The 12,679-nt window shown below is 40.3% G+C and overlaps 1 long non-coding RNA gene across 1 annotated transcript in view; it reads right to left on the reverse strand.

Moving 5' to 3' along the window:
- Window positions 1-220: 220 nt before the first annotated feature.
- The window catches only part of LOC141370783 (uncharacterized), a 111,640-nt gene continuing 99,181 nt past the window's right edge, over window positions 221-12,679 (reverse strand). Inside the window, exons 3-5 of the long non-coding RNA XR_012375124.1 lie at window positions 2,044-2,126; window positions 1,102-1,149; window positions 221-467 (exon numbers count right to left, since the gene is read on the reverse strand). This is a non-coding gene — a long non-coding RNA (uncharacterized lncRNA). The remainder of the gene's footprint in view (window positions 468-1,101; window positions 1,150-2,043; window positions 2,127-12,679) is intronic.

Raw genomic sequence — 12,679 nt, forward strand, 5'->3', positions numbered from 1 at the left:
TTTTGCGTTTTTTTTTTAAGATTTTTTATTTCTTTATTTGACAGAGAGAGAGAGCACAAGCAGGGGAAGCAATAGGCAGAGGGACCCTGGGATCATGACCTGAACCGAAGGCAGGTCAACTGAGCCACCCAGGCGCCCCTCAAGGGTAGTTTCTGGTGAGGGCCAGGCTGGTCCCCAATCCTGGAAGATTAGGTAAAAGGACAGGCCAAGTCACAGACTCCCAGACTGAGAGAGTCAGCCAGAGCCCCAGTGACGGGTTACAGTGTGGGGCTGGGAATGTGCCCATAGATAGAGAGACATGGTCGAAAGAGTTTGGAAAAAAGGTGTCAAAGATCACTCCTTCTAATACAATGTCAAGAACAAGGCTCTTCTCTAAGCCCTCAGCTTCAACTTCCTCAGTGAGTGAGCCATCTGTCTTAACATAGCCGCATCTTCAAGTTGTCTGGCAGCTGAAAAAAATGCTTCATCTGTGAAAAGAAGAATAAAATATGAAAGTGGATACTGAAACAATTTAATAAGGTAGAGCAAATAGCGAGAAAAAAAAAAACCCAAATAAAAGCAAAAACATTTCTTCACTATTGTGATTACAATTCCAAGTAAAGGCTTAGGAAGTTTTTCTAAGTGAATAATTCTGTGTTCACTAAAGGAAATGTCCTCAGAAGAGAAGTACTCAGAAAAGCAAAATTTTGATGATGGAGATTGACCCAGGGTCACCCCAAGAATGCACTCTCTGGCTTTAGGGAAAAAAAATTCCTGGTCAGTATTAACATTTTTTTCTGTTCACTATCAACTTTTGGGGGGGGGCTTTCATATCATCATCATTATTATTAAAAACACATGTCAGAAAAATAAAACTAATATACATCATCAGCCAGTGTCTTTAACAGGAAAGGGCTGGATTTGAACAGCTCAGATGTTTCTGTTAATTGTCAAAAAATACATCTGGCTAATCCTCCTTACATATAGCCTCCTATTTTTTTTCCCTTCCTACTCCAAAGGGAAATTGAGTGATTATTTGGACAATATGCATAGGGACTGTGCAGTGTTGGGGCAAGAAGTAACAATAGGAGAGGAATGTTAGAACTAGAGAACATTACTCACGTCTTCTCTTGTGAAGTGATTGAGAGGCAGACAAAAGCTGGATGGGTCCTGGGAGGAGGAATAGGCACAGAGGAGGCCAGGCAAATGTTTACTCTTCCTTACAGTGCTGAGTTACTGACGCACTTCCCAACCCTCCATGTCCCGTCTTGCTGAGTGGCAGTTAAAATGGTTCAGGTTGTAAGAGAAAATCAATGTTTAAACTAGCTCAGATATTATGGGGAATTTATTGGCGTTGCAACTGACAAGTCTGGAGATTGGATAAGCATTTTTATCAAGGTTCTAGCTCTCCTTCTCCATGTGCCTCTCAACACTTCCTGCCAGAAAATTTCAGCTTCATCCATGTATCACACTGACGGACGTGGAGAGACTACGGGTGTCCCACAATTCCCAGCTATACTTCTGAGCATTTCAAGGACTGGACCACCTTGTAACTAGGCAAAGACTGCCCTAGGCTTTATTTCCTGAACCAATCACTTTGTCAGGGCATGACCTTAATTGGCTTAGACAATTCATGAAGTCTGCTTAGCCCATTCACCATTAGACCACCTGTCTTCTACACAACAGGAAAAAGAAGGAACAAATGTTGGGGAATCAAGCAATGTCCACTCCTGCGACCTGATGGACTCACTTTTTTTTTTTTCCCTGTCTGGTGACATGTCTCAGTGGCTTAATACTGTAAAACTAGGCTGAAGAATTTCTTAAGTTGCTTTTCCCTAAACTCATGCCTCAAAAAATGCATTTGGCTAAATACGCAGTATATTCATGGTCTTATAGATAGGCTAGCTGAGTGCAAGGAAACCCATGTCAAGACAAAATGGATCAGAGCTAATTTAGACTTTGCGGTGTGGGGGAGCACCCAAGCTTCAAGTGAGACATCCCGAGGTCTATTTTTGCAGTAGCCTCAGGTAAAGGGGAAACACAGGGTGCCAAACGAGGTCAAACCTGGAGACTCAGACAAGGGTCCTCTCCAAGTGGTCCAGTACATGTCCCGTGCATTGATCCATCCATTTCAGTCTTCTTTCTCCCTGAGAGTGAGGTGGGACAGGAAACAGAGGAAAACAAGACCCTCCATGATAAAGCCACAGAAATATAGGCCACCATAAGAAAAAATCCATAATTTGGGGCACCTGGGTGGCTCAGTCTGTTGAGTGTCCAACTCTTGATTTCAGCTCAGGTCATGATCTCAGGGTTGTGAGTTCAAGGCCCGAGAAGATTCTCTCTCTCCTCCTCCCTCTCCCTCTGCCCCTCCTCTTACTTCTCTCTCCCTCTCTAAATAATAATAATAATAATAAATAAAAATAAAATCCATAATTAGATTATAATACCAAAAATGAGAGGAGGCTCAGATTACAGTGGAGACCCTACCTTTCCTAACTGTGCTATAATTCCTTCCTCCCCACTCCTGTCTTCCTCTTTCTCGTGACATATATCTCATGTCATGTTACTGGAGTGTAAGCTCCTCAAGAGTAGTTCTTTCATACCTCCAAAGTGCCTAGAAGGGTGCCTAGCCTCAATAAATACAATACACACTCAATAAACATTTATTGTTGAATGGTGGATGCATGTCCCAGGCACTGCGTATTCAAACAAAAGAAACCATGAAAACATAAACATAAAGTCCCATTCGTTCTTCCTGTGCTACCCCCTACCCTCCACTCTGCTCTGCGTGCAGCCCCAGCTGTCCACATGGGCAGCTTTAACTCCCAGGCAAATCAGCTCATGCAAAGACATGCCTGCCTGGCCCCCTAGTATATATGATTTAATCACTTTAGCTCTATGGACAAAACCATACAGAGGTAGATAAATAGGTAGGTGGGTAGGTAAGTAGGTAGATAGGTAGATAGGTAGGTAGGTAAAGATTTTTATTCAAAAGTCATTACCAAATAACCTTTTAGTTGCCTTTGTAAGTTTCCTCAGATCCCCTCACACATTGTTGTAGATACTTACCAAGAACAAGGGTCCAGAATGGATATACAAGGTGCACAGTGCCATCACAGACCAGGAACCCAATAAGGCTTGTTCCTCTCTGGATATGCTGTGCATGATACCTGTACCATGGATTATGGTACCAGATCTGTCATCACCCCACTTAAAGATAGTTTAAGCAAGGAAATCTTGCTCCCCTGTTTCTATAGACTAGTGCATGTGAGAGAGACTGTGTAAGCCATTTGACCCATATTCTTGACTGAATCAGAGCCTTAAAGGAACGTAAGAATTTCCCCCTCTTTAACTCTTCCCAAATTCCTTTTTTTTTTTTTTTTTCACTATGGGACACAGGTTCCTGGGAATGGATGACAGAGCTGGGCTGCCTGCTCCTCCTTGGCTCAAAACAAGCCAGAGTTTGGCATGAGGGTAGGGCTGGAGCTTTGGGTGAATGAGACTGGGGAGGAAAGGAGGTGTATGTTCTAGAGCTTTGGGTTTCTGGAGTGTGGGATCACCATAGAAAGGCTCATGTTAGCTCCAGCCTGCATGAGACTTACTAGGATCCAGCCTGGGGCATAATTCCTTCATCTTCAGAGCCTGGACTCCAATTCTGAAGAGTATGTGATGATCAAGACTTCCAATACTTCTTACAGTGCTTACATAGAAGCCAACAGCACTTTGTGTCTTCAGTTCACTCTCAAAAATTTAAGTGTGAGTAAGCACATGTGGCAGAGAGAAATAGGTCTTTTTTGTTATCTCTATCAGTATCACATTTTCAAGCTTATAAGCCATAAATACAGCTTACATATACATTTCTCAGCCTATTAGTCAAGTCACAATTCAGTCTTATTGCATACAAACACAGTGAGAAAAAAAATCAAAATAAAACAAAAATAGGCATTTCTTCTAAGTTCTTATTGGCTGTGGCATCCAATAGCTTTTATTACAGCATTGCCATCAAACACACAGTGGGTCTTGCATTTGGCTCATTGAGGAGACTCTCTGCTGCCCAGCCTGGAGGCAAAGTCAGTTATGGTTTTAGGTTTTATTCTTACAATCCTACTGCTAAGGTTCCCAACTGCACTCTTTCAGTTTTTCTTTGTTAATATATTGTGTGGATTCTATCCAATGGTGTGCTGATAAATGTTTAATGACCAACTCTCTGGGGGAAATAATGTAGGCATATATGTACATACGCAGGTTAATTATAATTAGTTATCATAGAATGCTTTTGTTGATTTGGTTCTGACCTCTTGCGTCCATAGACAACCTATAATCACTCTGGATGAGTGAATGTAGTTTTCACGTGGATGTTGGATGACGATTCCTTTTACTTTATTGAGAATGGTGAAAACAAAATAACCAAGATGTATGTCAAAATTCCATTATTCATTCTTTTGCATAATCACATAATATTTTCCAATGTTGGAAAAATAATTCATTAATTATTTGTGCAATACACAATGTAATGTATGAAGGCTTGACATGTTTTAAGTTGTATTGTTAATAATTTCTCCAGCACTTTCTTAAGTGTAGACAAAATAATAAACCGAGCTCCTGCAAAGACATGCCTACACAACCCTCAGTACATATAATTTGATGTATTTTATGTATTTTTAGCTTTTGCTGATTTCCATGGTGTAAGTATTCTCACCGTGGCTGATTTTAAATTACCAATTTGCTGTCATTGAAAGTGGAATTGGGAAGAGAAGAGTAACTCACCATGACATAGTGTTATCATCCTGTAGCAAAATAATCGGGAAGTGATGAGTTTTGAATATTGCTTTTGTTTTAAGATTATTTAATTGTAGGTTCATATATTTTCTTGTTTGATAATTGCTGTGTTTAACAACAAGCTCAGAAAATTTGTAAAAAATTGGCCATTGGCCTCATGGTTCCAGCACATCACTGAAGTCCGCCTTTTTGTCTCTATTTTACTTTATTTATTTATAAATAGAATTCATGTGCATGAGCTATGGGGCTGGGAGGGGCAGCAGGAGAGGGAGTGAGAGAATCTCCAGCCGATGCCCCGCTGACCATGGAGCTGAATGTGGGGCTCAATCCCACAAACCTGAGATCAGGACCTGAGCCAAAATCAAAGGTCTGACGCTTAATGGACTGAGCCACCCGGGGAACCCCACTACACCTCCCTCTAAAGTGTTAGCCTTGATGACATTTTTTAAAAGCTCCTCTGTCTCTTCTTTTAGTTGAAACAGTTCACGTTTTACTCATCCTCTGTGTCTTTCTCTTTTATGATGAGCATTTCCTTTGCCTCCTCCAGTGATTATTAAATATGATAAGGGTCTGAGGTCTGCAAATTGTTATTGGATATGGTATGACCAAAAAGAAAGCCTATAAAGCTCAAAATGTTGGTGAGGAAATAAAATGTCAGAAGCATCAGAGTAGCAGAGGGTTCCCAGGCGATGTGTGTGGCCCCTGGCTTCCCCTCATTTCACCAATCAGTTAGATTTCAGCTTTCTAAAGGGACGATCTATGCCTCTACCCACCTCTGCTCTCCCTCACGCTACCTTGTGCGGTGCAAGACCCATCTTGAGCATTTAACACATACTGTCAGTTACCTTTTGTGCCAGGAGGGCAATTTTCAGCTTTTCCTATCTAAACCCCCAGGCTGATTTTGACTGGCTCTGGATTCTTCCCCACTTCTACAGATATATTTGGGGACCCATTGGAGTTGCTTGTCAGAGTCTCACTGCCAGATTTCAGTTGCCTAAGCCTGAAGGGACTGTTCCAGGCCTCCTGTTCATGATTCCCAACTCTGCTGACTTTGGCCTCCGAAGGTAGAATCTGCGCTCTGCTGGAAAGTCAATTGGATGGAGCTTGCCTCTCTGGTCCTATCAACTTTGACCTTGAAGAGTGTGTCCTGGCACCACCAATTAAGTTCCATTTTAAAATTCAAATTCAAGACACCCTGTAGTTTCTGCTGGAGAATTTAGGGAGTTTATATGCTAAGATCAGGTATTCCAGTACTGTACCTTGCAAATCCAAGAAATACAAAGTAGCCAGGAGTACAGCATTTGAACCACAATAAGAGCTGGCACAATTTCTAGGATCTATGGAGACGAGTGGTAAGCCCTTCATAGGTGCCATTGAAATGCCCCTGACAGGCTTCATAATGTGCCTTCACTGATGGCACCAGGACATAGTTCCCAGACTTGACAAGGATTAGTGTTGCTGTTTAAACATCACTAGGCTACCTTGAGACACACTCAAACTACAATACTATAGAATAATGTTGTAGACCCTGGGTTCTCAGTCCTGTGACTAGTCTTTTGGAAAACAGCAAATGAGATGAGAAAAGGCACGTGTGACCAGGGTCATATGGCAGGTGCAGTCCTTTATAAAGGGTCTAGTCTAGTCATCAAGTTTGGATATCCAAGTTTAAGTCCTGCTTGAGGGGGAAAAATGTATATATATTATACATATTATATATAATAATATATATAATATGTATAATATGTCTTTGTGCGTCAGCACAGATGTCTGCCGGGGGGGCGGGGGGTGGGGGCTCTTTGCCTTGGGGCAGCTCTACTAACAAACCTGACAAATAAGGTGAGGCACTCTGACCTAGTCCCTAAAATTCAGAAATACTTCAAGAGTTTGATGTTTCTTTTGTAGCTTTTAAATCAGATGGGGTTTTGTTTTTGTTTTGGGGTTTTCTTTTGTTTGGTTGGGCTTTTTTGCTTATTTACTTTGTTTAGTCTTAGAAACCATCTAAAACATTCTGGGCAGACTGTTATATGCTCTATGAACACATTAAGAGTTACTCAGGTTAGGATCTCTATAAAGAGAATTATACAAATATCAGTGTAGAAATAAGCCAGAAAAGAGGGACTAATCTGCAGTTTATGCAGATGGGACGTCTTCTAAAAAAAAAATACATTGGAAAATGAGATAAGTGGGAATAAGGAGGAAAGTTGGTCCAAAAGAATATGTCAATGATCTAACAGATTTTAGATATCTTCTGTATTGCGATTACTATAAAAGAGCCAAGACTGGGCTCACTAAAGAAATTGAAAATACCTGTTTTCCCAGGAAAATTTCTGCATCTCAGCTCTTTTTTTCCTAATTAATGTGGCTAATTTTTTCAAATTGTGAGGCTAAATTGCTTTTTTATTTCAGGAAGGAGATATTCCCACCATTAGCACCATTGTTTGACTCTCTACAAAACTTTAACATTCTTATAAGCAAGAGCAACATTTTTTCTTTGATATTGGATTCAAATAATGTCTGCTTTTAAGAAATACATCACAGCCAACCAGATATCAACAGCAGTCAATAAAATATTGAATTATGGAATAAAGTAAGAGAATTATGTCATGAGTGATGCAAACTATGTTTTTGAGATAACAAATGATATCTTATAAACTAATTAATAGAACATACAAAAATCATGATTGAAGCATTATTATAAGCTGATCTATCCCCAAATGTTCATCTAGGTTGGTGAAAATGTATGTTTTCTGTTTTGATCATTGTTTTGGAAAAATAACATAATTAATATAGCATAGGCTTTATAATTTGCATAACTGACTTTATATTCCTTTATTAGTTCTATAAGATCTTCCAGAGTCGCCCTGTTTTCTCCCTTGAAAACTGAGTGGGTATGGGCTTGTCCTTATCTGAGTTCCTAATGTCTGTAGGTAATGACAAGGCTGTGTCAGAAATACAACTCATTCAAGAATGCATGGAACAATCTCCAGAATAGATCATATATTAGGCCACAAAACAAATCTCAGCAAATTCAGAAAGATTGAAGTCATACCCTGCATCTTTTTTTGACCACAATGCTATGAAACTAGAAATCAACCATGAGAAAAAATCTGGAAAGAAGACAAATACCTGGAAGTTAAATAACATGCTACCAAAGATGAATGGGTCAACCAGGAAATCAAAAAAAAGAAATAAAAATTACATGGAGACAAATGAAAATGAAAACACAATGATCCACGATCTTTGAAATGCAGCAAAAGCTGTTCTACAAGAGAAGTTTAAAGCAATACAGACCTACCTCAAAGAGCAAGAAAAATCTCAAATAAACAACCTTACCTTACACCTAAATGATTTAGAAAAAGAAGAATAAACAAAACTCAAAACCAGTACAAGGAAGGAAATAATACAGACTAGAGCAGAAATAAATGAAATAGAAACTAAGGAAAAAACAAAAAACAATAGAACAGATCAATGAAGCCAGGACAGGTTCTTTGAAAGGAACAACAAAAATTGATAAATCTTTAGCCAAGTTTATGAAAAAGAAAATAAAAAAGAGAAAGGACTCAAATAAACAAAATCAGAAATGAAAGAGGAAAAATAACAACTAACACCTTAGAAATACAAAGGATTGTAAAAGAAAATTGTGAAAAATTATATGCCAACAAGTTGGACAACCTATGAGAAATGGATAAATTCCTTGATTCTAAAAATGAATCAAGAAGAAGTAGAAAATTTGACTGACCAATTACTAGCAAAGAAATCGAGTCAGTAATCAAAAAACTCCCGACTAACACAAGTCAAAGACCAGATGGCTTCACAGGTGAATTCTACCCAACATTTAAAGAAGAGTTAATACTGGGGGGCGGAGCAAGATGGCAGAGGAGTAGGAGACCTGGATTTCGTCTGGTCTCAGGAATTCAGCTGAATAGGGATCAAACCATTTTGAACACCTACAAACTCAACAGGAGATCGAAGATAAGCATAGTAAAAACACTCTGAACAGAGAAGCGACCACTTACTGGAAGGTAGGACGTGCGGAGAAGTGAATCCGAGGCGATATTCGGGAGGATAGACGGCAGGGGGAGGGGGCCTCCGTCGGCCGCTTCTGGCAAGTGATAGAGCCGCGGAGCACAAAATCGGACCTTTGAGAAGTCGGCTCCGCGGAGGGACGTCGCTCCAGTGGCTAAGCGGGGGGTGGAACCCTCGCGGGACAGTGTGGTCTCAGGGCCCTCGGGGTCACAGAAAGACCAGGGTGCCTGAGTGCGCCAGAGCTCCCAGGTATCGGAGCGGGGAAGCCGGCTGCAGAGACGGAGCCGAGGCGCGGGCTCTCAGCTCGGGGTTGCCATAAACTGTGATCTGCGGCCCAGTCGGGGCACTGCTCCTCCAGCAGGGACCCAACAAGCGGCAGAGCTGGGGAGACACCCCTTCCTCCCCGGGGAGGAGCGGCGCGGGAGCGCACCGCAGGGATCTGCTGGGTTTGGAGACTCCACACCAAGTTGGTGCCAGAGATAGAAACGCTTGGTCACAGGCCAGGTGAGCACGGAGTGCAGCCGGAGACCGGGGACATGGGAGTGACTGGCTGCTTTTCTCTGGGGGCGCACTGAGGAGCGGGGCCCCGAGTTCTTGCCTCCTCTGGGGAGGAGATTGTGAGGCTGCCATTTTCACTGTCGTCCTCCAAAGCCGTAGGGAAAGCTTGCAGGGAACAAAAGCTCCTGGAGCAAACCCCAGGGGCTTGCTTAGCCCCGACCGAAAAGGGCAGGGCAATTCCGCCTCCGGCAAAGACATTTGGGAACCACGGCAACAGGCCCCTCCCCCAGAAGATCAGCACGAACAGCCAGCAAATCAAGACCAAGTTTACCGATCAAGGAGAATGGGAGAACTCCAGTGCTAGGGGAATACTGCACATAGAATTCATGGCGTTTTTTTTACCATGATTCATTAGTTTTTCAAAGTTAATTTTTTTAACTGTTTTTTTAATTTCTCTTTTTCCCTTTTTTAATGAACATCTTATCAATTCCTTTTTTTAAAAAAAAATTTTTATTTTTCATTTTTAGAGTCATATTTTATCCCTTCATAGTAGTTACCATTATTTTTGGCATATATATATATGTTCTTCTCTCTTTTAAAATTTTGAGATACAGTATCTTCTAACAGATCAAAATATACACTAAATCACTAGTGTATGGCTTTGTTCTAGTCTCCTGCCTGATCACATTCTCTCCCTTTTATTTTTAAAACTTCTTTCTTTTTTCAAACAACTTCTTATCGTATCAATTCCTTTTATAAAATCTTTAATAATTTTCACCTTTACAGTCATCTTCCATCCCTTCATTGTATCAACCCTTATTTTGTACATATATAAGTCTTTCTTCCTTTAAAATTTTAGGAGGCACTTTTTTCTAACAGACCAAAATACGCCCAAAATCTAGTGTGCAGCACTGATCTATGCACTAGCCTGATCATATTTGATCATATTCGGGTTTTTTTGTATTTAATCTTTTTGTTTTTTTTTTCTTTCTTTTCTCTTTCTTTTTTCTTTCTTTCCCTTTCTTTTCCCCTGGTTTCAGTTCTTTTCTGATTTGTATAGAGTATATTTGCTGGAGACATTGTTAACCTGTTAGCATTCTGTTCTCTCATTCATCTATTCTCCTCTGGACAAAATGACAAGACAAAAAAAATCACCTCAGCAAAAAGAACAAGAGATAGTACCGTCAGCCAGGGACCTACTCAATACGGACATTAGTAGGATGTCGGACCTAGAGTTCAGAATCATGATTTTAAAGATACTAGCTGCACTTGAAAAAAACGTGGAAGTTATTAGAGAAACCCTTTCTGGAGAAATAAAAGAACTAAAATATAACCAAGTCGAAATCAAAAAGGCTATTAATGAGGTGCAATCAAAAATGGGGGCGCTAACTGCTAGGATAAATGAGGCAGAAGAGAAAATCAGTGATATAGAAGACCAAATGATGGAAAATAAAGAGGCTGAGAAAAAGAGAAACAACTACAGGATCATGAGGGCAGAATTCGAGAGATAAGCGATACGATAAGACGAAACAACATTAGAATAATTGGGATCCCAGAAGAAGAAGAAAGAGAGAGAGGGGCAGAAGGTATATTGGAGCAAATCATGGCAGAGAACTTCCCTAATGTGGGGAAGGAAACAGGCATCAAAATCCAGGAGGCACAGAGAACCCCTCTCAAAATCAATAAAAATAGGTCAACACCCCGACATCTAATAGTAAAACTTACGAGTCTCAGAGACAAAGAGAAAATCCTGAAAGCAGCTCGGGAGAAGAGATATGTAACCTACAATGGTAGAAATATTAGATTGGCAACAGACCTATCCACAGCGACCTGGCACACCAGAAAGGACTGGCATGATATCTTCAGAGCACTAAATGAGAAAAATATGCAGCCAAGAATATTATATCCAGCTAGGCTCTCATTGAAAACTGAGGGAGAGATAAAAAGCTTCCAGAACAAACAAAAACTAAAGGAATTTGCAAACACGAAACCAGCCCTACAGGAAATATTGAAAGGGGTCCTCTAAGCAAAGAGAGAGTCTAAAAGCAGCACAGATCAGAAAGGACAGAGACAATATACAGTAACAGTCACCTTACAGGCAATACAATGGCACTAAATTCATATCTTTCAACAGTTACCCTGAATGTAAATGGGCTAAATGTCCCAATCAAAAGACACAGGCTATCAGATTGGATTAAAAAACAAGACCCATCCATATGCTGTCTGCAAGAGACTCATTTTAGACCCAAAGACACCCCCAGATTAAAAGTGAGGGAGTGGAAAACAATTTACCATGCTAATGGACACCAAAAGAAAGCTGGGGTGACAATCCTTATATCAGACAAATTAGATTTTAAAACAAAGACTGTAATAAGAGATGAGGAAGGACACTATATCCTACTTAAAGGATCTATCCAACAAGATCTAACAATTGTAAATATCTATGCCCCGAACATGGGAGCAGCCAATTATATAAGGCAATTAATAACAAAAGCAAAGAAACACATTGACAGCAATACAATAATAGTGGGGGACTTTAACACCCCCCTGACTGAAATGGACAGATCATCTAAGCAAAAGATCAACAAGGAAATAAAGACTTTAAATGACACACTGGACCAAATGGACTTCACAGACATATTCAGAACATTCCATCCCAAAGCAATGGAATACACATTCTTCTCTAGTGCCCATGGAACATTCTCCAGAATTGATCACATTCTAAGTCACAAATCAGGTCTCAACCGGTACCAAAAGATTGGGATTATTCCCTGCATATTTTCAGACTGCAATGCTTTGAAACTAAGACTCAATCACAAGAGGAAAGTCGGAAAGAACTCAAATACATGGAGGCTAAAGAGCATCCTACTAAGGAGTGAGTGGGTCAGCCAGGAAATTAAAAAAATTCGTGCAAACCAATGAAAATGAAAACACAACTGTTCAAAATCTTTGGGATACAGCAAAAGCAGTCCTGAGAGGAAAGTATATAGCAATACAAGCCTTTCTCAAGAAGCAAGAAAGGTCTCAAATACACAACCTAACGCTACACCTAAAGGACCTGGAGAAAGAACAGCAAATAAAGCCCAAACCCAGCAGGAGAAGAGAACTCATAAATATCAGAGCAGAAATCAATGAAATGGAAACCAAAAGAACAGTAGAACAGATCAACAAAACTAGGAGCTGGTTCTTTGAAAGAATTAACAAGATTGATAAACCCCTGGCCAGACTTATCAAAAAGAAAAGAGAAATGACCCAAATCAACAAAATCATGAATGAAAGAGGAGAGATCACAACCAACACCAAAGAAATACAAACAATTATAAGAACATATTATGAGCAACTCTATGCCAGCAAATTAGATAACCTGGAAGAAATGGGTGCATTCCTAGAGATGTAT

The sequence above is a fragment of the Callorhinus ursinus genome, unplaced genomic scaffold (assembly GCF_003265705.2).
Source record: "Callorhinus ursinus isolate GAN/ISIS: 27379988/994484 unplaced genomic scaffold, GSC_fseal_2.0 scaffold45, whole genome shotgun sequence".
Lineage (NCBI taxonomy): Eukaryota > Metazoa > Chordata > Mammalia > Carnivora > Otariidae > Callorhinus > Callorhinus ursinus.